The sequence below is a fragment of the Falco biarmicus genome, chromosome 3, assembly GCF_023638135.1.
Source record: "Falco biarmicus isolate bFalBia1 chromosome 3, bFalBia1.pri, whole genome shotgun sequence".
NCBI classification, from domain to species: domain Eukaryota; kingdom Metazoa; phylum Chordata; class Aves; order Falconiformes; family Falconidae; genus Falco; species Falco biarmicus.
The window spans coordinates 18,091,985-18,115,720 of record NC_079290.1 but is presented as its reverse complement, the minus strand read 5'-3'; positions in this window follow the sequence as shown (position 1 = coordinate 18,115,720).

The following is a 23,736-nucleotide window of genomic DNA, read 5'->3' as shown; positions in this document are numbered from 1 at the left end:
TTTAGGCTTTTTTTTTTAATTTAACTGAGATAATAACACAGTTTATCACTTCCAAATTTAATAGAAGTATGGAAAATTATTACATGGCCATTAAAGTAAATGCTTGTGCTAGTAGATTTCATGTGAAGAGAAAAGGTACAACGGAAGAATCAGATGATGGGTACAGAGAAAAGGTAAGTCAACTTTCCTCATATAGAAGATTGTTCTGACCTGTAATTTTTCATCCCTTCCAATCCACTGAAGGGCTATACTACAACTGCTTGATTCAAAAACTGACATGAGTGAGGTCTCTGGTGCAGAACAAGACCCAGGTGAGGACAGGATTGAGAGTCCAGCTGTACAGGGGAACTCAATTCAGTTCTGCAAAGTGCTGTTTTATGGCTTTTTCCTCCTAGTGTGAGAAAGGACTTTGCTTCGCTTTACAAAGTGACAGAGAAAGCTGTTTCTGAGCTGCCCTTCCTCTCTCCTGAGAGTCTGTAAAAAAACATAGAGCTCATCCAAGTGTGGATCAGGATTGATGATCATTTAATTGTTCTTTTCTCCCACTCCTACTCAGCCTTTACACCTCTTTTCTTCTTTGGCTGCTTTGCCTTCCTCTTCTCCTTTTTCATCCAACTCCACCTCCCTTCATGGCAGAGGTTGTTAGCCCAGTTTGGTCCCACAGCTGCCAAGACTTCCATTTTTATCTTCCACAATTAATCACGCATTGCATTTGCCATTAGGCTCTCACTGCTGTTCTTCCCTTTCCACTGCTCCCCACTGGTAGCCATGCCCCTACTGCACTGAGTCCACTGTGCCACCTTTAATGGAGATTTCATCCCTTATAGCCAGCTTTGGACTGCTCACCCCATCTTAAACACTTGTGGCCCACCCCCTCAGTCCATCCCAATGTTCAGCTCACAGATCTCACAGATAACAAGAGCTCAACGTGAAGGTTTCTCTGGGTACCTGCCATTTACAGTAGAGACACATGGGTCACTGGGCAATGTCCCACTATGGGATATCTTAATTCCAGTGTGAAAGAGCAAATGCTAATGGAGTGGTCTCATGTGGCTTACCTCACTCCGTAAGTCTTCTGTAAGTAGTTATAAGGCAATAGGTAAGAGCAACAGACTCATGGTTGCTTCCAAACTTGTGCAGGCTCACCCATTTGTTATCTAGCTTCCCCAGCTATGTCGTTCCAGCTGAAGATAAAGCCCTAGAACAGAAATGATGCTTTATGAAGCTGACCTCGTTACAGATCAGCAAGCTGGTGAAATCTGCAACAGGGTAAAGAAAATGAATGAACTCAGCGCACAGCTCTATCCAAACCCCAGCCTAAAGGGCCTCATGAGATCACATTAAGATGGCAATTTAAGTAAGATTTATGGCCTTCAAGCCCCTTTCTGGGGCACTGAGGGTTGTGGACGCTAGTCAGCAGGCTCGAAATCACTGTAAGTACCTCTGAGCTTCCTCTGTGTGGTCTGGCATAGAAGCAGCATGGTGGGGAGTGATTTGCAGCAGGGAGCTAGTTTATCATGCCAATGAGGGGAAGGATCAAAGGAAAATACATATCATCATTTATGTTGGCCCTTCATTCCTGCTAGCAGAGAAGTATCTAGTGGGGACCACAACTCCACCCCGGGACAGGTACTGTGGACTAGATCTGCAAATACAGAGATGCTAAATCCCCATTGGCATTTCTTTGAGCACTGGGGGTCTAAATACCTTTGCTATAAATCCAAGCACCTAAAAGTTTCCTATATTTAACCTCCTAAGTATGCCCTTGTATACCACTTATACATACAGATGCGTGTGCATGTTTGCAATTTTACCTCTGGTGATGTAAAGACATTCCCCTGCCTGGAGATCCCAACAGAGACATTCCCTGGCATGGGAACCCAATTTTCCATACTGTTAAATTGCTACCATAGTTCTGGTACATTTTTGGCCCCCAGGCCAGCAAGCACTGTCCCAGCTAATCCCCAGGCATGGCTCAGGGGTGCACATGGAGCCGACACCATTGCCAGCAGGCGGTCTGGATGCGGCCACACAACTCAATCTGAAAGTTTGCCTTGAAGACATGGGCCAGCCCACACTGACTGGTCCCAGCAGCAGGGAACAAGTACAGGCATGTGCCTTTAGCCTCATCCAGCCACAGACATTAAGCAAACTGGCCAGGGTCACAGCAAAAATCCATGGCAGGAGAGGAAACACTGGTGTCCAGGGCCCTTGCTAGAGGTGATCATTCCTATCATAGAGCCAGAGTGACCTGTGGGGTGGCCCAGCATCTACAGTCCTCAGTTCACCCAGACCTTCAGTGAGAGACTTGGGCTGTTTCATTTTCAAAGGCAAGCATCTTTCTTTCCTTCCCTCTATAGCAAAGCTCTGCTGCTATTCCAAAATATGTTAGAAACTGAAGCAGCCCTAATCAAGCACAAATGAAAAGGCTGATACTCCTCTGCCTTATTTATAACCCCTTTATCAGGAGGACTCAAAATGTTTTGTAAATGCGCCCTCTCACCTCCCGATTATCACACAAGACACGTGTGGGACCCCCCATGTCCTGAGCGAGGTGCAGCTACACTGGGGGGTCTCCCACTTCTTCAGGAGGTCACAGATGTTGCTAACCACGTGCTACCTTGCAGAGGTGCCCCAGCTGTATGGGGTTTGATGGCTTGTGTTTGACACCAGGGCAGCTGTGCTGGGGCTGGCTGCCTTGGTGCACGGCAGGGGCAGGGGGATGGGGGAGTGTTGCAAGTAGAGGTGAAGTGCCTGGGTCCCGACTCCAGATCTGATGCTTGAACCACTGAATAGTATTCCTCCATGTGGTTTACCTAGAGAAACTGAGTTCAATTGTTCTGTTCACACAGACTGCATTTGTGATGTCTTTGGGCAGCTGAAATACAGTGTACTGCTTGAATCAGCTGCATGAGTTTGATGAGATCAGCTGTCTCTTCACAACCCTGTATGGCTCCCATGTAAATGACCTGTCTGACCTTTGTATCACCACTTCTCTCCAACTTTCATCTTCTGTTTTCCTGTTTGCCCTTAGTGAAATTTCACCCCCCTATTCTCCTGCCACCATATCCTGGCCTGGAGGAACAAGCCCTGAATTGATACTGAGAAGGTGAAGTAGGGCCAAGTCACAGCTGTAACTGCAAGAACTGCTCTAGGCCAGAGATCGGATAAGTAAGCAAGTGGTTTTGAAATCTTCATCTATTTCTTTTATGGCTTGTGTCACTCAGGACTCAAGACTCAAAAGTGCAGAACAAGCAGACCAGCATCGCTGAAGCCAGAGCGACATTACCCTGAGCCGCTGCTCCTGCCCATCCACTGCCTAGTCCACTGCAGAGGTGTTATAATATAAAGACCTCATCTAATACAGCTCCCTGCCAAGCTGATGTTCCCACTATGCTAAATATTTTTTAACTCCATTTAAGAGCTTCCCTGCTCCCAAAAGCTCATGGAAATTAACTGGCCGCTCAGTGTTTATACACCCACAATCCTATAGAAAATGGCAGAATTAGCCACAATTTGGGTCCCTTGACTTGATTGCAAGTGCTCTCACCCAGACGGCAGCGCTGCCACGCAACATGGAAACGATGACTCCTCTCCCATTCAAGTGATGTCCGGGCACCCTTTGACTTCAGCAGTGCAGGTGGAATAAAGGTGCACACTGACACAACGTTCTCAGGCTGTTGAGTCTCCTACCTGTGCTGGTGGGGCAGGATTGTGCCTGTAGATCTCACCTTACACCACCAGTAAGCACCTTCCTGGGAAGCACTCCCTCCCTGCCGCCAGGCTCCGTCTCTATATATAACTCCACCATTATCTGTGAAGTCTAGAGGAGGCAGAGTGAAAAAAAATCAATCAACAGGAGTATTTTAACTGAATGTAAAAATACCTTTCAAAAAATTATTTTTTAAGCTTGGGGGGGAGGGGGAAGAAAATTTTGTTTATATAACATGTTATTTTTGGATTAGCAGATAATAATAGTCAAGGCTGGTTGTAGAGGCAAGCATTTTAAAGTTGGACTAGCTTTCAAGATTGGTAAAAAAAATCCATTCAGGTTTTCTGTTCAAGGTTATCCCATGTATTTTACCAAAGGAAAAGTAGGGAGGATCAACAACGCTCAGTGTTCAGCTGAAAAGTGAAGAAATTAGGGCCATAAGGCAGTAGGCAGGCACAAGCTGTCTTGGACATCATGCAGGTACACAGACACAGAGCAAGATCCTAGGGATGCTGTCTCCACAGCCAGCTCAGGAAAGAAGACAGGATGAAGATTAATGGATGCAGGTGCATTCCCATCAGTATGTCTGCTTGTAATAATGGCAGAAGATTGACAAGGTGCTTTGCAAAATCTTCCCATTAGTTCAGCAGCACACACTGAGCTACCAAGCAAACTCTGCTGCTAAAGCTCACCCCTATGTATGGCTTCATATTGGGAAGTCAATTTATTCTACTAGGGGCAGGTGGCTGGGGTAGGGTTTTTCTTTAAATGAGTGCTGAGGTAAAAGCAAGTCTTTTGCAATAAACAACACCTGGTGTGGCAACAAAGCCGGCCTGATTTTCATTTCCTGATAAAGCTCTGCCCATTTTCTCTCCTTGCACTGCAAAGAATTTGCAGGATCTGACTCTATGGCCGTTTTAATTTCCTGGTAATGTGATTGCCTTATAAAAGGTGAAATGATGCTGAAAATATGTGCATAGGTTTTGATGTGTGTGTTAGATTAGGGGGAAAGTGCACTGCAGCTTTCTATTGTTTGTTTGAGATGATGTGTGTTTACCCACCTCTGTGCACCATTTTCCATATTTTATGGGCTGAGCACTTACAGCTACCGTCAAATTAGTGAGAGTTATTGGTGTCCTTCACACCTGAAAAAAGGAAACCCATTCCAGTATACAAAGACTTCATGGCAGCACAGGACACTCATCAGCTCCTTTTCCAGAGACCTTTTCCAGCAGCGACCCAAAGCACAGGTTTATGTGCAGGGAGCCAGACTGAGCTCAGGTACAGGCAGCAGCTTGTGGTGCAGCTCGGCCCACACAGATGACTTTTCTGAGATTCATCTCTTGCTTAAAAGGTAGTTTTCTAGGTAAGACACCAAGCAGGCAGCATCTTGAAACCTCCCCTGAAATATTTGTTTTAATTTCTCTAGAGTCATGGCTGTTGTCTGAAGTCTCTTTTCTATATAAAGCAATTCTATATAAAGCAAACAAGGACATCTGCACTAAAAAGCTTGCTGTATTGCTAAGCAGACCCAAATCTGGCCCACCATCTCACTGTCTCCCTTGGTTCTGCTGAATCTGCAAGGTGCTTTAGTTTTCTGAGATATTTGCCTACTACAAGAGGAACAAATAGACAAAAACTTGCTGTAACTTTTTTGGCAAGTGTATCAAAACCTTGAGAAAATACTTCCAGAGAGGCATGTTGCAAAATTCATGCTTTCTTACTGCCTTTTCCCATAAAAACAAGAGACAGAAGCATTAAAGGAAAACCTTGAATGCCATCATGTGTTGTCTTGTTGCCTTTGATTTCTGGGTGTAGCAGAAGTCCAGTCCACAGCGGCCCAGACGACTGAGCTCTTCATACAGCACGTTCTCAGTGGCATCTAGATGAAACAGCCTCGGAATGTGAAGGTGCCAGTCAATGCGTTGAACAAACGTCGGCGCCAGCCTAAGCATCAGCCCGCATTGAGCAGCGTCTGCTGCCCTGCCTGTGTGGCACCAGCTTCATTTGCTACCGGAGTGGCTGAGATCGCTCCACTGATCGCTAACACGTGGCACCGTGCCGCAGAGGAGCCGCCACTTTCCTTGTGCTCATCCGATACTGACAGCAGGGCTGAGCCGAGACACACCAGCCAAATCAGGGAGACCTTTTCTGGCTAAAGTGCCCACTTAGCCAAGAGATCCAAAACTGGTTTGGGTTGACAGCATGTTGAACTGAGTCAACAGCCAAAAGGGCCAACCGCGTCCCGGGGTGCACCAAGCACAGCACAGCTAGCCCATCAAGGGAGGTGATGGTCCCACTCCATACTGCGCTGGCGTGGCCCCACCGTGAGTACGGTGTGAGGTTTTGGGCACCTCAATATAAGGACATCAAACTCTTAGTGTGGTCAAAGGAGGGCAACCAAGATGGGGAAAGGCCTCAAGGGCAAGACTTGAGAGGGGTGGCTGAGGTCACTTGGCTTGTCCAGCTTGGAGAACAGAAGGCTGAAGCGTGACCTCATGGCAGTCTACAACTTCCTCAAGGGGGGCAGTGGAGGAGGAGGTGCTGATCTCCTCTCTCTGGTGACCAGTGAGTGGACATGAGGAAGTGGAATTAAGCTGCATCAGGACAAGTCCAGACTAGACATTAGGAAAAGGTACTTCACTGAGAGGGTGGTCAGTCACTGGAACAGGCTCCCCAAGGATGTGGTCAAAACACCGAGACGGTCAGAGTTCAAGGAGTGTCTGGATGATGCTCTTAGTTATGATTTAGTTTTAGGTAGTCCTACAAGGAGTAGGGAGTTGGACTCAATGATCCTTATGGGTTCCTTCCAACCTGAGATATTCGACAATTCTATGAAAATCTTGTATCTTCAGCCACTCATCGACTATAAACAACAGCTGCAAGCCACACACCAGACAGACACTGCCCACGACATTTACATTTACAAGCACATACAAAAGTACCTTTTTGAAATATATTAAAACAAAATTATCTGCATGAGGTCCAGCTGGTGCTAGATGAAAGCCTGAACTGCCAGATACCGGTGGCAAATATCAGCAAATATCTACATGGTACCTGAGAGGCAGAGGCAGCTGCCCTGCCCATGATTTGCCCCGTGCCTTCTCCAGCTTTATGCCTACAAGAAAGTCCCACCACTTGCACAGCTTCCCCAACACAGAGTCCACCTTCAGCATCATGGTCTGTGGGCTGGGGTTATTTAATTTGCCTGTAAGCACCAAGCAGGCAGCAAGCGCCTATTAAATATAATACTGAGATTAAACTCATTCCCACCAAAAGTATGAAATTATCTTGCTGCGGTGCTGGATCACAGCGAACCAACACCTTTAGTCAGCGTGACCTAGGAGATGGTGAGGTTTTCCTCCATGTAGAGAAGGGAATGGATGATATAACTACAGATGGAAGAGAATTGCAGGAGGAAAACAGTAAGAAAGGCACAAGAACTTACAGGCAAAGATATTATTTACTAAGCCAAGGTAAAGCTTTTCCTTTAATTTACAAGTGGTTTTAGTGATGCCATAAGGAGAGACTGAGCCATATTAAGCAAAATCTGTTTTGCAAACAAGCCCATAATAAATATTTTTTTTTTGGACTGGCTGTTCACTGGTAATAAGACACAAGGACGATTTAATACCTTTATTTGTTTAATGCTTCCTGCTTATTGAAACTTCTCCCTCAAAAGCAGTTTAGGAGCCCTGAAAGAAGCACCAGGGGCTGCATGTGAACCCTGCTGCCTGTCTGGAACATTATTCTGATGGTATTTTAATATGTTTCGTGTGGATAGATGACTGCTTTTACTGGAGAAATGCTATTTCAATTACAGGTCTTCATGGAACTTATACCTGGGGGAGCGTGGTGACTGTCTGGAAAGTCAAAGTGATTTTACAGCTTCCTCCCTGCACCACAAGCTGCTTTGGGCTGTGCCTACAGTCAGTCAGGTACAACCAAACTGCAGCTTTTTGCACTAAAACATGTTGATTTTGATGACATTTTGACATGAAAATCTTCAGATCAGCTCTCATCAGGTTGAGATGTGTAGGTTTAGACAGACAGTTGCCAGGCTTGTTGTGTAACTGTTTAGCTTTTCAATTCCCAGAGGTCTGTAAAATATAGAGTATACATCAGTTACACCATGTAGGTACAGACTGTGCCATACCAGTCCCACACACTGTCCTGCCAGAGACCGTGGCAGAGGGAGGCTGCCCGCCTGTTCAGCCTGGGACCTGTGGGCCAGGCACCATCAATGCCTGAGCAAGTCCCCCTGTGTCTGGAGGGGTGCAGAGCCCACTCCAGGCTTCGGCTCACCCATGCCAAACTGGGACTGAAGCAAAAGGATATATTTAACTCATATGATGTTTGGTGAATGCAGTGTTCAACCCACAGGAGGAACACAGGAGGAGGTGAGGTGCAATCTGCTAAAATTCGCAGCCAAGAGCCTTAGAGGGAAGAATCAGAGATGTTTCAACATCTCTGGGGAAACCAGGGAAATCACCACAGGGCTGAAAAGCTGATGAAGCTCCCAAAGAGGAACGTGGTGACCCCAGGTGTTGCACATTGTAGGAAGGCTACCCCGGATCACTAAAACAACCCTTTAATTTAGGGTCTAGATCAGCAAAACTGAGGGGCCATGCTGTAACACAGCATAGGCTCGTGAAAGAAAGGTTCAGGCAGTTTCCCAACAAGATTACAGTTCTATACGCTATATATTTTCTTGGACCATTCACCCACACTTCACTGTTAGGTGGTACGTTGGTCAATCAACATGCATGAGGGAGCAGTAGGTATCAGAAGCAGGATTAGACACATTGAAGGCTGGCTCACAGACGGGTCTCCACGTGCACCCAGGTGCAGACCACACCAGAGGGGACATGTTTGGTGTAGGCTGCTGCAGAGATTGGGCTTTGAGCCAGCATTAAATAAATGTTTTGATTGTGATACAGGCTTTTTGCTGGTAAAATATGCCGAAGATAACAAGAACAGAACAGTAGCAACCAAGCAGGAGAATGGCTTACCTTTGCAAAGTGATCTGGACAGCTTGGTAAAATGGCCACAATCCAAAAAGGATATGTTTGAATATGGGAAATTGTAATAAAGGACCAGTTTCTTTATACTGGATAAAGAAAGCATATTTCTAAGCATGGCATGGTATCAATGGTTCTTTGATAGCAAAGCATTCAAAATGGGCTGACATCTGTTGGGTGTGAGAGGACAAAAGTTACAGCTATTAGAAATATTCCTCAGTACCTTGTCATAAACATTAGTTTCAAGGGTGAGATTTGCAGAGGCAACATGCTCCGTCAGAGAATGCTCCCTGACATTTTAGAGAAAGCAGGAAGGAGCAGAGCGCAGCCACCTGTCTTAATTCTCATTATTGTAATTGCCCCAATATTACCAAAGAAATACAGGATTTTGGACATACATTACACCAACAAAATTCTGATGAGGTTTTGACTGACACAGTTATTAACATAGAGAACTGAGAGGTGTCAGAAGAGCAAAAATGTACATGGCAGTCAGGGAAGATATTCTGACTAATAAGAAAAAGCAGTCTGGAGCACGATATCAATATTTTGATTTGCAAAAGCCCCAAAGGAATGACATTAATCTGACAAGAACAGTCTTAAAACAGCAATATTTTTAACTTAGCAGTGATTTGATCTATTTACTCTCTTCTTAGTGGAAAATAAGAAGTTTCCCAAGATTGATACCATAGCCCACATCAGCAAATGAACTATTACTCAATAAAATCATCATGCATATTTATTTTATAGGTATTTGGGGGATAAAAAAGCCTATTCCAGGCAGTATTTTAAAATACATGTTTCAAGGAGGCCAATGCCCTTCCTAAGTTATTGGCTGTGGACTTTGCAACCTTCTGTCTTTGCTAATACTGTATCTCCCACCCAGGAATCCAGGGTGAAACCGGAGAACAAGTCTTTAAGATACAACTTACTTTCATCTCAGTCTATCAAACAGGGTTTGGTGTCCCTGTGGCATCGAGCCCAGGGGCCCATGCCCTGCCTGGGGCCACGTGGCAGAAAGGGGCCAACATCAGCACCCAGCCCACCAGCCAGGCTGCACGGAGGGCTGGGGCTGCCACAGTCACCTGCCAGCATCTACACCGACGTGCCTCTCAAGTGTTTGTTTTCTAGTGTCCCAGGAAATGCTGATGTCTGTGCATGCTTCTTCCTGCTCCTGCACATCTTCCAACAGAGCTTTGTATCTGCATCCATCCTCTCTGAGCCGGGTCTTAGGTACCTCTGGTACTTGATGCCTGTGGATGTCTCAGTGCGATATGAAGATGGCTTTGGATGTACAGTTATGGCTCAGCCTTGCTGCCAGCCCCACTGGCATCTCCATGGCCACTGGTTATCAGTAACGGAAGATGGGTTCTGCATGTCCACACGCGCAGGGACACACTGTGCTCAGATGGTGTCAGACAGCACAGAAAAATCTCAGAAATGCAGAGCTCTTCCCCCCACTCCAGGGTTCCAGGCAGTCACTGAACCACAACCCTTTGTGGTGGTTTATTTGCACACTTTTTTAAAAAATAACATCTTTCTCATCCAACAACACAAAAATCAAACCTACCTAAGTGACAGCATGCCTTAGAGCACCACTTTGGACTCACTTCATTGAGCTTCATGCATCCAGCATGTGTTGTGATTTAATCCCAGCTGGCAACTAAGCCCCATGAAGTTGGTTGCTCCCTCCCCTCCCCACCCCACAGTAGGATGAGCAGAAGAGAACTGGAAGAGTAAACATGAGAAAACTCATGGGTTGAGGTACAGTTTAATAGGTAAAACAAAAGCTGATCAACCAAGCAAAGCCAAACAAGGAATTCATTCACCACTTCCCACGGGCAGGCAGGTGTTCAGCCATCGCCAGGGAAGCAGGGCTCTGTCACACATAACAGTTACTTGGGAAGACAAACACCATTGCTCCAAACATCTCCCCCCCTTCCTTCTTCTTCCTCCAGCTTGATATGCTGAGCATGATGTCCTATAGTATGGAACATCCCTGTGGTCAGTTGGGGTCAGCTGTCCCAGCCGTGTCCCCTCACAACTGCTTGTGCCCCCCCAGCTGCTCGCTGGTGGGGTGGGGTGAGAAGCAGAAAAGCCCTTGGCACTGTGTAAGCGCTGCCTAGCAATTACCAAAACATCCCAGTATAATCAACAGTTTCCAGCAGAAATCCAAAACACAGCCCCATAGTAGCTACTATGGAGAAAATTAACTCCATCCCACCCAAAACCAGCTCAACATGCGACTCACTTCACGTAGCTTTATAGCTCTCATTCTTAGCTGGTTAGCATAAGCTGTCTTCACAGTCAATGGAGGGAAACAGGCACCTTTATCCAAACAATTTAGTGTAAATATCTTTAATTCTAAATATTTTGAAATGTAGTTTCATTCTAAAACTATAGAATTACATGGCTGGAATGCTGGAAGTGCCAGGTTTCCTCCATGGGCTGTAAAGGGCACTTAGACAACTCACTCAGATACAGACATTCAATTGGTGAGAAGAATCCCAGCGACGGGGTCCAAACACAATGCACACAGAATTTCAGGCAGCACATCAGCATGGCACATGCCAGCCAGCTCTGAAGCAAGCCAGGACCAGTCCCGGCAGCCGTGCTGCCCTGCACCGAGAAACAGCATCCCCCACTGGCTCCAGCAGATGGGGAGGGGGTGCGGAGGGTCCCACCAGAGCCTGGGCAGCCCTTCAGCGGGACTGGTGGTGTGTCCACTTCAGCAAGCTGTTAATGTTCTTGCACACCATCACAGGGTGCACTCACAAGCAGGGACACGACATGGACAGTCTTAACACCATGCATTTTTCTAAGGGTCTGCAAACATCTGCTGCTCTCTAAGCTCCCAGACCAGGCTGCCTCAGCAAACCTTCCTTTAATGCTTTCTCAGTGACATAAAACATGATGTTATCCCTAAGCAAATCATCCTCAGCGTTTCCTTCCTCCTGATTTCCTGCTTTTTGCCTCAGTTTGGTGTTACACTCACTCTCCTACACGGTGAGGAGACCAGAACCGATGCCAAGCTATTTGGGAACAGCAGAACTTCCTAAACATTTTCAATGATGCACACAAAGGGATAATAAAATGATTCCTGATTCCTGTGATAATACATTATAAATAACTACATCCTCTTCCGATGTCATACACACTAAAATGTGACTTTTACACTGCTCTTTTTTAACATGTTCCTAAGATGTTCATAGGCGTGCAACATCTCTTCCCAGCTTTTCAAGACTCAGGAAAATGAACCCATAAAAAAAGTGAGAAAAGCAACTTGTAAGCCTTGGTGTTTTCCCTTGTGTGTGTTTGGTTTGGGTTTTTTTTTTTTTTTTGGGGGGGGGGGGGGTTGGTTTTTTTTGTTATTGTTGGTTGTTTTTTTTCTCTAGGTGAACAGGCTTTCTTGCACAGTCCCTGGGGATGAGATTCTTTTAACTACAGTATACATACCATTCAGTTTCCTCAGTCTTTCTTTATAGTCCATGGAGAGAAACGGGCACTTCAGGTGATGCTGCTGGAGGTCTAACCGATGGCAGCCGATCGCAGTGTAAGAACTGCCTGAGGCTCTCCACAGCCTACGGAGGAGCCAGGAGCCACCGTCCCACATGCAGCTATCTGTAGACAGTTCAGGCGGCTCCACTCTGGGTTTTAGACAACACTTGTGCCATGGTGGTATTGGTTGCTTCTGGCACTACGGAGCCCCATCAGCCTAACACTGAGCCTAGAAACCTGCTCTCCTGTGGTAACACTTCATTATTTTGCAAACGCCGCACTCCATTGCATCCCCATACAGCAAGGTAGAGCATTTGGCAGTTCTGGCTTTCACTCACTCTCCCTAGTAACCCTCAGGCTTGTCCCCAGAGAGCTCATTTCCCTATCCATTACTGAGAAGAAAGGCAGTCTGATGCATAAGTATGTCAGTTTGGGACTCAGAAATCATTTCCCTTGACAGGTTTTTGTGTCATTCTGCAGACAGACATTGCTTTTTGCATGCCAGATGCCTGGCTGCATCTGCAGTGAGGTGGTGGCCTTGACCTGGCTGGGACACCTGAGCTCTTCAGGGCCACATCATACTCCATGGATGAAGTGCAGTAAGGTGAGGACAACACAGGCTGAGCTGAGCCTGTCTTTCGAGTTAAATTTGTGGTCCTTGCACTCCAACACCGTTTCCCCTAGAACCTAATGGCCCTACAAACTCTCCACCAGGTAAACCTGTGGACAGCTGATAAATTTTGGCTTCAGCCTGGCTCCAGCCCACGCCTGAATAGCAGCACCAAAACAGAGCACCTACCTCCTACCCACACCGTGACCATCACTACTCGCACTGACCTCCGAGACAACAAACCACTCTCACCATCGTGTCACTGTTATAGATGTTTATCTATCATTAGCACTCAGAAACACAAAAAACACTGAGTGCCCCTTGTGCTGGGGGCTCTACAAGCTTAGGACAGAAGAGACATTTGCCCTCTTAATAAGGAATGCCCCCCTAAAATAAAACCCACAATCCATTTACCTAATAGTTTTTTAACAAAGAATACAGGCTTTTGAGCCTTTAATTAGCATTAAATATGATAATTAATAGCATTTAATAATATCATTACATTTTAATTTAATATTAAATATTTAATAATATTAATATTAATAAATGACATTAAAAATGCTATTACTCAGTATTTGAACGAAGCATGAACTGAACAAGAAAGTCTCCATCTCTGCTTACCAGAGATGTTTCCAAAATATAGAACAAAGTTCCCCTTTAAGAATGTGCCTTCCTTATTAATACCTTGCCATCAGCAAAGTAATTTCTGCCATCACAATTGGTTTTATGCAAAATTTTCTACATACTGCAAGGAAATGGTACAGTAATTACTTATTACATCCTTTAGCATTTACTTACATGGAGTACTCAGAATTATCCATATCCAAAAAGAAAATTTGTTTATGTAATGCTATCCCCTTGATCAGTTTGCTGAAATCTCTTACATTCTAAAACCATCTTCCTTATCTGTATTTTTCAGTCTGAATCTTTTTGCCTAATCCTAACATACATACAAACTTGCAGAAAGCCTGTGCTTCCATTCTCTCCCCCTGCCCTGGGGGAAGAAAACAAGAATAGCTTGGGTTTATGACTTAGTTCAAGAAAATGTACCAAGTGAAAATGAATACAAATTTTGCTACTGTGGTGAATTGCTGATAAAATGAAACCTGAAGTTGAAATCTAGGGTTCGTCTTCATTTAGCATAAGAAATACTTTCTGCTCACAGTTCAGAATACATTTCTGCAGATAAGAATGTTTAAAACAAGCCTGCTCGGCAAGAATTTTTAAAGACTCTTTTACACCTGAATAAAGCGAAGTAGAGAGAGACAGAAAGAAAATTGCTGGTTTACTGTAAATCCTGGACACATTTCCCCCCTCTCAGTAGAAGCAGACAATGTGTATATTTCATATTTAAGAGATCCCTGGCAGATCTGATGTAAATTAGCATTTATATGCAAGTGTCCTTTGAGGGATTTGGCTACTTTACTGTTGCAAGACAAGAAGTAATAGGTCAGATATGAAATATAACTCTTTCCTGAAACTGTTCTAAAAACTGGTGACATTCATTGCTGACTTGAAGCAAATCCCATACAATTGCGCAGGAGCAAAGGCACAAAAGAAATCCTGCTTTTTCTAACAACCTGACTTGGTATCTTCTCTATCACCCGCCTACAACCCAAATCAAAACAGACTGTAGTTTCCAGTAAGAGTAAGAGTGTTTCCAGTGATGTGTTGAGCATATATATATATATATATATATATATATATACATATACACACACATATATATAAAAGATACCTTTTGGGATCCTATGGAGCTGTTTTTAGGGAGGAGAAAATAAGAGGATGGAGCTATACATGCAAGAGAAGTGTAGGCAGCAAAACATGGGGAAAGTTTATATATATATATACACAAATATATATACATAAAAAAAAATATAGAGCCAAGGTGCAAACCAGATCTTTTCATTTAACTTGCAAGTGGCTTCTATGCCTTAAGAACAGACTGAGCCATATTAAGCAAAATCAACTTTGCCGGCAAGCACATATGTGTGTGCATTTCTGTGGTGCTGAGTAATGGCTGGGTGAATGCCATAGGACATCTAAGAACTCTGAATTATGTTTGTTTGCTTAATGTTTTCTGCTGACGGCAACTTTTCCCTTGCCCAGCTGCTAAGTTATGGGTGAACCATTCCCCACCCCAACACCTCTGGCACAACAGCCTGCAAAGAAACGGCATCTTGCCAGCTCACACCTCACCTCCCAAAAGGCAATGGCAGACACGCTGCCTTGATCCACATAATTGCATTGAGAAAACACAAATTCAGGCCAGAGGTGTTTCACTATATCAGTATTCTTACAATAAGTACAAAACCAAAGTCAGTGAGGCTCTCAAAAGTGCCCAGCACAGGTTTTTGTACTCTATTGAGTTCAAACAAATCAGAGTTAGCTCAATACAGGCTGAAGTTCTTCAGAGAGGCTCATTTCAACTTGGCAAAATTCAATTACTTTTCCAATCTTTACCTGACAAAACTTGTTCATCCTCTTCCAGATTTCAGAACCAGTATATGTACAGCATTTAGTAAATCAAGAGCCCCACAGTCCAGGGCAAATGCTACCACTATAAAATACAGGAAGGAGGATGGGTAACCATCATACGATTCATCTGAGACAGAATCAGTACAAATCAAAAGAAATACCCAAATGTAAAATCACTTCTGCCTCACAGCCTGTCATAAACAGGCCAGTTGTTAAAGGAGAACTGCCTCTATCTTTTTTGCATTCAGACATTTGCTGCTTTTCAAACATCCAAGTCCATTTGTTCTCTTAACAGTGTTGATTTGACACTGAAGATGGTGGGTTTGTAAAGAAAATTTTCTTTGTACTCCTTCCTCACACACTCCAGCCTGTTATGGTAAAGACAACACAGTAGAACAACCTATTATTTTCTACTCATTTTTTTTCAGCAATATCTTGGCTGCTGCACAAACAACAATTATTTTTATTACTTCTAGGTAAGCTGATGATTTTTCTGTTCTGTTGTTTGCTGCTGGAGACTATGAGCTGTTCTACTATTCACTGCTTTTATTTGTATTTCCAGTCAATCCTGAACATTGTTCCATTTATGGAGGTAACAATTTTTGTGTGGAACTGAGCATTTAATCTGTGGGATTTGCTGTTTCGGTCTAAATTCTTCATGGTGCTTTTGCAATGTAACACGTTTAGAAGCTGAAGTCAATACAGGAAGGCTGAAAACCTGATTTGTATGGGGAAAGCAGAGGGGGATTTCAGTGAAAGCATCTATAAACTTAAGTTTTTCAGGCAGGCTGTTCCTTATGGACAGCACCAATGTGCCTGAGCTATGTTGTCTCTCATACAAACCCAAAGGAGAAGCTGCATATTGTTAAAGTGCTCTTAAACTGCAACTGCAGATTTATTTCTAATAACAGGTTCTAGGCTTCCCAGCATTGCACACGTGTTGCACACACCCTCATCCAGCAACAGCCTCCCCAGATCCCCACGGGACTCTGTGAGCTGAAGAGTTTCACCCCTTAATCTCTGCCTGTAACTTCTCAGCTGCAGCATGTCCCGTGGAAAAGCTTTCGGTCCTGACTGGCAGATTTCTAGTGATGCGGAAATGATTTTTTAAAATAAAAAATTCACAATGCAAAAATAAAGGTGGATCAGGGGTGTCAGCTGCTATACTCATAATCCACCACTTCACTCTGCTACTGTAATCAAGATTTGTTTACTGTAATTTTCTGCAGCTCTTTACTCATGAGTAACCACAGTGGGGGGCGGGGGACGGGACGACACCACTACTTTTGGATGGAATAATGTGGGGCAATGCCCGTATTAAAAAAGGATAAAAAGAGGACTTCCCCTGCTGTTGGAGCAAGCCAGAGGCAGCAAGTCGAGAGGCAGGACCCACAGGAGACACTGGTCTGGGGTGCGGAGGGGTAGAAGCCGAGCACTTCAATGGTACTGTCTTCCTGCATGACTTTAAGCAAAACAATTTCATCCCTCTTCACCTCTCATCTGTAGTCTGTTGATATCAGCAGTTTCCCATCCCTCCTCCTATCCCATTTATTCGTACTATGAACTCTTCAGAGCCACACCTTGATTCTGGTATGTATTTATACAGTGCCAACACCAGCTTGGCCACATGCACAGAGCTGCATCAGTACCAAATCCCTGATGCAAACCAGGGAGGAAAAATCATTCCTGAGAGCTGCCAGCAAGCCTTCTCGCCCCACACCTGTGTCTCCCTGCCTCTGCAACGCAGGTAGCATGTAATAAAATGCTCTTGGACTTGAGTATGCATCCCTGAGCAAGTGTGAGCTATCTCCTCCTGCAAAAACTGCAGGGGACTGGAGGTTTTCCCAGGCATTTAATTCACTTTGGATTTTAACTGAACATCTCAAAATAAAGGCGAGAAGGAAAAAGTACTTATATTATAATTAGATATGCCCAAATTAACCTCACCTTTTTTCTGACACTGCTTAAATTAGTATTCACCGGGCATAAACCAATGTGAATAAGCTAATGAAATGATTCATTTGTTCATTTGCCTATGCGTGCTGATAACTATAAGCCAAGAATCCAAAGACTTGTTAACAGCATCATTTATTTTAAAGAAGATGCTCTCATTCATAAAGCATTGGCCACCTGCCACGCGTCCCTTCACCCTTCCCTGCTGCCTTCATAAATCTCTGATTAACCTCTCGAGCATCTTAGGCGTTTTTGTGAGGAAAACAGCAGCATCTGCTTAGAGGCAACTGCTGCTCATCTGCTCACCTTGCAAAGGTTTCTTGGCCCCTGCCCCTTCCCCTGTCTGTTGCATCCTGCTGATGCAGCTCATCACTTCCAGCCTGCACAGACATTTCTCATAGTCATCTGGCACTTTGCCGTTGCTCCGTATAGGAGGAGAGGAAGCCATAGCTCTCCTCCTCTCTTAACCAAGCAGCTAAGATTAGTCATAAACCAGATCATTTGCTCTCAGCATGATTTTGAACGAAGCTGTTAAAAGTTACCATTATTCTCCATTATGCACAAGGCGCACACAAGAGCTCCTCTGCTCCTGAATTTGTCGGGGAGGCCACCAGAAACCAGTGACTGGCAACTTTCCCATCCACAAGAACTGTCGGTGCTTATCCAGCCTCTCCGGATATTTCTGAGCATCCACGTGAGACAAGTGAGTCGGTGCCGTGATCTCATTTTATAAATGGGCACTTGAGGCATGGAGCTGAAATAACAATTCAAGGTCACGCATAAAGCCTGACCAAGAAATGGAACACGTGTTTTCCCCTCCCCTAGATTAGATCACATCCCTCCATTTTGGGGGGAAAGTGAGTATCCTGGCCCACCCTGCCCCTGAAAAGTTGCAGGAGGGTTCAGCAGGATCAACAGAGATGGGTCTGTCTTGGGAAAACCTCCCCTGCTTCCAAAGCAAGTACCTCAAGTTTTCTTTGTGCAGAACAGTGCTGGGGTCACTAGGTCATGCTATTTTGGGTTCAAAGGAGGTAACCACACAGCCCCAGTACATGCAGAGAAGCAGCACTTCTACACCAGCTGAGTAGGCAAGTCCTCTTTTTTCCCTATCATATAGGTCCTCTCACAGCCAACCTGCAACAGGACGGTGTTGATGAAAACAGTAGGCTCCACTTCTGCCACCACTGAGCGACACTGTCACCATCTGCCAAACAGTGTCACACAGTTACTCATCTTATTTTGCACTGCAGTAGTTTTCCAACTATGGCCCGTGTACCCTTGAGGTCTGGTTAGCAGCCTGTAGCTGGCAGATTTTACGTATTAAACCCTTACACTGACAAACTCATCAATTAGAAGTTGGATGCTATGGCCACCTGGCAGCCCACCAAAGCCTGCAAAGGTAATAAATGGGTCAGCTCCCAAGTGGTTTGGGATTGTCTGGATCCTTATTACTAACAGGAAAAATATCTGCATCCCAGTTCGTGTTCCAGGTCCATATGGCATGTTTTACGGAAATATTAATAAAGTACAAGAAAGACACTGGACTACCAAGAGGAGCTGAATGCATTACAAGGAATAGGAAATATAGAGCAAGGGTAGAAAGGAACCATAATGGTGGAAACCCACGAGACACTTGTGGGGTGCAGCTTTGACATTAGGTGAAGTGTTGGTTAAGTCCTATATTAGTATTTATAGGAAGGAAGATTATCCTGGGCCTGGATGACTTCAGGAAGTCACTCTATTCTTCAGGTCTCCAGAGTGAGCTCCAGGGCTTCTGGCCCTTTCCTTGCAGTGCCTTGGTGCTGCAGACAATCCATGCTTACGGTGGCTGCTGTGAGCCCTGCCATGGGAGGGCTTAGCAATAAGAAGCACCCTTCATAACCAAATTCATAACCAAATCGCAACACCCTGGGACCAGTTATAGCTTTTCCTGCTATTTTCCAGTTTCTTATCTAAATTGAAGCAACACGTGTTCGATTACACCAGTGCATTAAATGGGCGATGACTCTAGTCTCACTAGCTTGCAAATGCAAGACTGATAGATAGCACTGAGATGATCTTTACCCTGCACACCTCTCCTTCGCATGGTGCTATCCCCCATGTGGGATGCATCACCAGGACATGTTTGGAATGAGAATCAGCAACTCGCACAATGCTTTCGCTGTTTGTATACCCAGGATGGGGTCTACAGACATTTGTTTCTTCTTCTGCCACCTTCCAACTAACCGATGTATGAGGCTTCAGAGGGAAAAATTGCTTCTGATTTAATTAATTATGTGTTAACCTGGTGTTGTGAGGCAACGAAAGGAAAATTGAATTGTCTGGCCCTTAGTATGTAACACGATGGAAGCAGATAATATTTGTGCTGCTTGGTCTTCTATCAAATAATACTGAAATCACTCCTGCACAGGAGCAGCAGCAACGTATTTAGTCCTTGATTCCCCTTACACTGCTCAAGCAGAGTTGCTCTGGCACATCCTCATATGGGCAATCAAAGGCTGTGGGCAGAATTTCTCTTATTGGCATCTTACAGCAGCAACTGTGTCCTAAGTGTAGTGCCAATTCTGCAGAAAAGTCTTACCAACATAATATGTAGATGGATCCCAAGAACAAATTCTGCGCTTTCACATATCCACATCCAGGCCCATGTCACCTAAGGCTGTCACTTACAGAGTCATAGACCAGCTCAGGGTGGGAGGGATCTCGAGAGGTTGTCTGGTGCAATCCTTTGTGGAAAGCAGGGCCCAGGTATGATCATCTACCACCCTGTCCAATCCCCTCTTGAAAACCTGCAGTGATGGGGACTGCCACATCCCTGAGGAGGTTGTTCCAGTGATTCATTGTTCTCACTGTAAAAAATTTGTTTCTTATATAAAGACAAAACATTGCACCATGACACTTGGTGACTGCCCCATCAGAAACCCGCTGCTCTTATTTATTTTTCCAGGGTGCTGTTCCTTCCGACTGACTTCCACCTCAGCACCTCAGAATCCTTGGCAGGCATTTGGGATGCTGAAAGATGCCAGTACCTGCTACTCCTGCAGCCAACCACTGGCTTCCTTCTCCCACTGCTCCTGCAGCAGCCAGTTTCAGGATGTGTGATGAAAACAACTTGCCAGTGCCATACCCTAGCATGCGATTTCTACAGTGACTTTACCACAGCTTTTTGTTATTTAATTTTCAGATATAAATGCTTTTGTTGATGGAAGGACTTGGACTGTCACTAACTGCACTTCATCTGCTCAGGGACAAAAACTCACCTGTACTCACCACACCTCGCCTCAGCTGCTTTCTAAACCTCTTCCTACTGTGATGCTTCACCTCCTGCATCAGTGTTAATGCTTTGCACAAGGAGTGAAGGGGAAAGCTCTTCTGGCAAGGGCAACAGCAGAGGTGCCAGGTGCTTGTTCACATCAGTCTTGTGCCTCAGGCCACCTCATTGTGTCTTGTCCCCTCCATACAGACAGTGACTCCTGCCTTCTGCTATTCCTCTTTGAAACAGGGCAGCTGTGGCTCTTCAGACATCCCTCCTCCGCCCCAGCACTGACCAGAGACTGACAAGGACCACACATTTAGGTTACAGATATGAGTTGTAGCCATCAAGTTAATACGGCTAAATGATCTTTCATCGTGAGCGATCAGGTGAGCCATATATTAATTACATCAGTCTCCTCCACCTGTTCCACTTGTACTCGTGGTTGATTCCTGATGCTGAACGGACAAGTAACTCACTGCGCTCTGGCAGAAAGGCTGTACCCTCCACCCAGGGTAAGCATTTCTGATTTATGCAGAGGGATATAGGTTTTACATCCGTGCCTAGTAAATCACAAGATGCCAGATGCTAAAGCAGATCATTAGAAAGTTAAGTATCAGTTTTGATATTTTTAGAGCTTCTGGAAGGATTCACTTCTAGGTGATAGATATTTCTAAGATATTTCCCAATTTAAGCAGCAGCAGCTGGACTTATGTTCTAAGCAAACTAACTTCACAGCAAAAAGAAAAGAAAGTACTGGCAAGGAGTTTCAAAGTCAATCCACTTCACTGTGGAAGTTTGACAGAAATAAAATGAAGATGTTCCTTTAGGTGGATCCATATAATTCAAGTCAAAATGTTTATACCAGCTACGTATCTGAAAGACAGAAAATAAACTTCTGCAGTTTTCTTAGATTTAATAAAATTCCAATGATAACCAAATTCATTTGAAGTGGGTATCAGTAAACTGCTTTTATATGTGATTCTAAGTGGAATCTTCTTTCACTTTGATAGCTAGATTTGCCTACAGGCAGGATTTACCTCACTGAAATTTGGCTGTTCCAAAAGACAAGCACAAGCCTGTCAGTTGTCTGGGCTCCCCTCATCAGAAGAGGAAAACGGGCTCCTCCAAAACCAGGTGCTGCCCATCTCAACACAGGGACTCATCCCTGAAGCTGTCTACCTTCCTCCACTAAATATGGGGGGCTGATGTGGCTAGACATCACAAGCCTAATTCTACCCTTAATTAAAAAAAAAAAATAATGACAGAGAGCTGGGGGGGTGGGGTGGGGAAGGAAACATTTTTTAGTAACAACAAAATGAGCTTGAGAAATCTTAACAAAGCATCTTCCATGAGAAAGCACAAACGAACCATTGACCAAAGGTGCACCGGCTTTTTTATTGCTTCGCCTGCCTCTGTCTGTCCTGTAGCTTTTTGTCTGAAAAATTTTAAAAGTCAGTGTGGTTTCCAGTGTAAAATAGTGGAAATGGGAACTGAAGGGTGTTCTCAGGTTTTAAATTACAGGGAGTATTACTTCGCCATCGTTATTACTGATTTAATGATGATTCATAACCAAAAGAGATTCTAACTCACTACAGTTAGCTTCAACCAACCAGATGACTTTTATTTAACAGCCTACAGAATTAAAAAGTGAGCTTTAAGGAAGTAATTTATAACAGATGTAGACTGAGTGTAAAAGCAGTTGATCAGATCGCCAATAAGAAGGATAATTTCTACTTACAGAAATTATGCAGACTGAACTACCAAGAGCACAAGGCTAAACCAAAACAAATGTGACCTCTCAGGGTGACCCTTTCCTTCCTAAAAATTCTATTTTTTAGGAATTCTATATTCCTATTATAATCCTATATAGGAATTCTATATTCCTAAAAATAACTGCCACTCTTGTGGAGTTAATAGTGAAGGAGATGCTCCATGACACTGTCACCTGGCCTGTTCAGAAGCTGCCAGCAGCAGAATAAACTATTTCAGACAGTAAAAGCCAATATTACAGATTTTTACGCATATTACATCAAGAGCTTCATTTCCACACGATGACACCAAAGTCTACTGAGTTTCTACACCGGCCATCCTACTTCAAACCCCAGGTGAAAAAGGCCAGAACAGCCAAGCTCTGACAGACAGCAGAAGAAAACAACAAAGTCCTCAAAGGATGTTAACCCCGTAACTGCCTTTAAACAGCAAGGAACGCTCTCACCGTTCACTTTATCTCACAGTCTCTCTCCCCTCAGCTCACTGCTGTTGATGAGAGCAGCCAGAGGGTCCTGTGGCCCTTGTGGGGTCCGTGGAGGAGAGCACTGCAGTGGGGCTGGGAGGTGGGTTACGGTTAGCCTGTGGTGGTTGTCCCATAGAAGAAAGCCGAATGAAAAGTGATGTGCACTGGGGAAAGTCACAGCACATGAAAATGAACTGCATAGACACATGCTTCGTGTGTTTAAATTGTTTATCCAGACAAAAATAAAAATATTATCAATCTCGACAAGCAAAATGCTGGAGATCCAGACTCAGACATACACATTCAAGCCGAAGCTAAGAAGTTCAAGAGGGTTTTGGGTGGGTTTTTTTCTCCAAATTTCTGCTTCCTGCCTAATAAAAATGTGTCATGACAATATGTTGTGTTAAGATAGATGAAGAACTTAAGTATTTTGAGAAGCTGTCCTGGGAATCCATCAATCAAACTTTGCCTTTGAAATATTGAAGTGATTAAATCTAATATTTGATGTTTGCTCATAATTTTTAATGGCATAATAAAAAAAACATGATAGAAAAAAAAATATTTAATCTGAAAGGAGTTGGAAAGAGAGATAAATCAGACTAATAAGAATTCCTATCTGTACGAGTAATCACAGGAAAGCCAGCTCAGAATGGATTAGCTATATGCATGTTTAACTTGAAAATGTCATTTCTGAGATGCGTTTAACCTGTGTTCAACCTACAGGCATAAAAACATTTTTTGCTCTGTATTTTAACAACCAGTTTAGGGCCCACATGACAGAGCTAACCAGGGAAACTTAAAAATTAAATACAGAAAAAGATTTTGGCTATTTGGAATAGGTTTAGGGTGTAATGCAATTACCTAAGCTCCCAGTAGAGGATTTGAATCAATGCATAGAAGGGCATTTAAGGTCACCATCACTGGGGAGGAAATAAATAACTGCTGTTTTTGAAAAGGTCTTCCCAAAATGGCCAA